This window comes from Trachypithecus francoisi, unplaced genomic scaffold, assembly GCF_009764315.1.
Source record: "Trachypithecus francoisi isolate TF-2019V2 unplaced genomic scaffold, Tfra_2.0 Lachesis_group15, whole genome shotgun sequence".
Classification (NCBI taxonomy): domain Eukaryota; kingdom Metazoa; phylum Chordata; class Mammalia; order Primates; family Cercopithecidae; genus Trachypithecus; species Trachypithecus francoisi.
Window position 1 is genome coordinate 77,131,922 of NW_022681460.1, and position 3,840 is coordinate 77,135,761.

At 44.0% G+C, this 3,840-nt stretch overlaps 1 pseudogene; it reads left to right on the plus strand.

Moving 5' to 3' along the window:
• The first annotated feature begins 260 nt into the window (after positions 1–260).
• LOC117097405 lies at positions 261–994 on the plus strand (annotated as a pseudogene).
• The last annotated feature ends 2,846 nt before the right edge of the window (positions 995–3,840 follow it).

Consider the following 3,840-nt stretch of genomic DNA (forward strand, 5'->3'; position numbering starts at 1 on the left):
ACAGCAGAATACACATTTTTCTTATGTGCATGTGAAACATTCATGTGCATGTGAAACATAGACCATACTCTGGGCCATAAAACCAGTCTAAATACATTTAAAAGAATTTAGATCATACAAAGTCTATTCTGTGACTACAGAGGAATAAAATTTTTAAAATGACTAACATAGAAATCTCTAGAAACCAAAGATTAAAAGGCAAATTGGCTCTGATTGGAATCACAGGGATGCTAAGACCACTGCCTGGGCCTTTGCTGACCATGCTGTCCCAGGTGGCACATTCTGCCGCCGCCATAGTGGCCCCCTCTCTTAAGAATACAGCCTTAGTAGGTCCAGGGATATTGCAGGCAATGAAGACCTTTCACACAGGGCAGCCATGCCTTGCCCCTCTACCACCTCTTCCTAAATATGGAGGAAAAGTTCATTTGGGGCTGATCCCTGAGGAATTCTTCCAGTTTCTTTATCCTAAAACTGGTGTAACAGGACCCTTTGTGCTCAGAACTGGGCTTATCTTGTGTGCTTTATCCAAGGAAAAATATATGATTATCCCAGAGACCTTCTCTACCACATCAATAGTATGGTTATTTGTCTATATAATATAAAAATATGGTGCCTCTATTGGAGATTTTGCTGAAAAATTCAATGAACAAAAAATTGCCCAACTACAAGAGGTAGAGCAGGCTTCTATCAAACAAATCCAGGATGCAGTTGATTTGGAGAAGTCACAGCGGGCACTCCTTCAGAAGCGCCATTACCTTTTGGATGTGCAGAAAAACAACATTGCCATGGCTTTGGAGGTTACTGGGAACAACTGCATAGAGTATATAAGTAACTAAAGAATCACCTGGACTATCGTATATCTGTGCAGAACATGATGCTTTGAAAGAAGCGAGAACACATGATAAATTAGGTGGAGAAGCACGTGGTGCAGAGCATCTCTGCACAGCAGGAAAAGGAGAGAATTGCCAGCCGGCAGAGCAAGATGGCCGAATAGGAACAGCTCCAGTCTCCAACTCCCAGCGCGAGCGACACAGAAGACCGGTGATTTCTGCATTTTCAACTGAGGTACTGGGGTCATCTCATTAGGGAGTGCCGGACAATCGGTGCTGGTCAACTGCTGCAGCCCGACCAGCGAGAGCTGAAGCAGGGCGAGGCATCGCCTCCCCTGGGAAGCGCAAGGGGAAGGGAATCCCTTTTCCTAGCCAGGGGAACTGAGACACACAACACCTGGAAAATTGAGTAACTCCCACCCCAATACTGTGCTTTAAGCAAACGAGCACACCAGGAGAATATATCCCACACTTCGCAGGGAAGTTCCCACGGCCACGGAGCCTCCCTCATTGCTAGCACAGCAGTCTGCGATCTAACGGCAAGGCAGCAGCGAGGCTGGGGGAGGGGCACCCACCATTGCTGAGGCTTAAGTAGGTAAACAAAGCCACTGGGAAGCTCAAACTGGGTGGAGCTCACAGCAGCTCAAGGAAACCTGCCCGTCTCTGTAGACTCCACCTCTGGGAACAGGGCACAGCTAAACAACAACAACAAAAAGAGCAGCAGAAACCTCTGCACACACAAACGACTCTGTCTGACAGCTTTGAAGAGAGCAGTGGCTCTCCCCACATGGAGGCTGATATCTGAGAAGGGACAGACTGCCTGCTCAAATGGGTCCCTGACCCCTGAGTAGCCTAACTGGGAGACATCACCCACTAGGGGCAGTCTGACACCCCACACCTCACAGGGTGGAGTGCACCCCTGAGAGGAAGCTTCCAAAGTAAGAATCAGACAGGTACACTCGCTGTTCAGCAATATTCTATCTTCTGCAACCTCTGCTGCTGATACCCAGGCAAACAGGGTCTAGAGTGGACCTCAAGCAATCTGCAACAGATCTACTGCTGAGGGTCCTGACTTTTAGAAGGAAAACTATCAAACAGGAAGGACACCTATACCAAAACCCCATCAGTATGTCACCATCATCAAAGACCAGAGACAGATAAAACCACAAAGATGGGGAAAAAGCAGGGCAGAAAAGCTGGAAATTCAAAAAATAAGAGCGCATCTCCCCCTGCAAAGGAGCGCAGCTCATCGCCAGCAATGGAACGAAGCTGGTCAGAGAATGACTTTGACGAGATGAGAGAAAAAGGCTTCAGTCCACCAAACTTCTCAGAGCTAAAGGAGGAATTATGTACCCAGTGCAAAGAAACTAAAAATCTTGAAAAAAGAATGGAAGAATTGACAGCTAGAATAATTAATGCAGAGAAGGTCATAAATGAAATGACAGAGATGAAAACCATGACACGAGAAATACGTGACAAATGCACAAGCTTCAGGAACCGACTCGATCAACTGGAAGAAAGAGTATCAGCGATTGAGGATCAAATGAATGAAATAAAGCGAGAAGAGAAACCAAAAGAAAAAAGAAGAAAAAGAAATGAACAAAGCCTGCAAGAACTATGGGATTATGTAAAAAGACCAAATCTACCTCTGACTGGAGTGCCTGAAAGTGAGGGGGAAAATGGAACCAAGTTGGAAAACACTCTTCAGGATATCATCCAGGAGAACTTCCCCAACCTAGTAGGGCAGGCCAACATTCAAATTCAGGAAATACAGAGAACGCCACAAAGATACTCCTCCAGAAGACCAACTCCAAGACACATAATTGCCAGATTCACCAAAGTTGAAATGAAGGAAAAAATCTTAAGGGCAGCCAGAGAGAAAGGTCGAGTTACCCACAAAGGGAAGCCCATCAGACTAACAGCAGACCTCTCGGCAGAAACTCTCCAAGCCAGAAGAGAGTGGGGGCCAATATTCAACATTCTTAAAGAAAATAATTTTAAACCCAGAGTTTCATATCCAGACAAACTAAGTTTCATAAGTGAAGAAGAAATAAAATCCTTTACAGATAAGCAAATGCTTAGAGATTTTGTCACCACCAGGCCTGCCTTACAAGAGACCCTGAAGGAAGCCCTAAACATGGAAAGGAACAGCCGGTACCAGCCATTGCAAAAACATGCCAAAATGTAAAGACCATCGAGGCTAGGAAGAAACTGCATCTACTAACGAGCAAAATAACCAGTTAATATCATAATGGCAGGATCAAGTTCACACATAACAATATTAACCTTAAATGTTAATGGACTAAATGCTCCAATTAAAAGACACAGACTGACAAACTGGATAAAGAGTCAAGACCCATCAGTCTGCTGTATTCAGGAGACCCATCTCACATGCAGAGACATGCATAGGCTCAAAATAAAGGGATGGAGGAAGATCTACCAAGCAAATGGAGAACAAAAAATCGCAGAGGTTGCAATCCTAGTCTCTGATAAAACAGACTTTAAACCATCAAAGATCAAAAGAGACAAAGAAGGCCATTACATAATGGTAAAGGGATCAATTCAACAGGAAGAGCTAACTATCATAAATATATATGCACCCAATACAGGAGCACCCAGATTCATAAAGCAAGTCCTTAGAGACTTACAAAGAGACTTAGACTCCCATACAATAATAATGGGAGACTTCAACACTCCACTGTCAACATTCGACAGATCATCAAGACAGAAAGTTAACAAGGATATCCAGGAATTGAACTCATCTCTGCACCAAGTGGACCTAATAGACATCTATAGAACTCTCCACCCCAAATCAACAGAATATACATTCTTCTCAGCATCACATCGCACTTATTCCAAAATTGACCACATAATTGGAAGTAAAGCACTCCTCAGCAAATGTACAAGAACAGAAATTATATCAAACTGTCTCTCAGACCACAGTGCAATCAAACTAGAACTCAGGACTAAAAAACTCAATCAAAACCGCTCAACTACATGGAAACTGAAC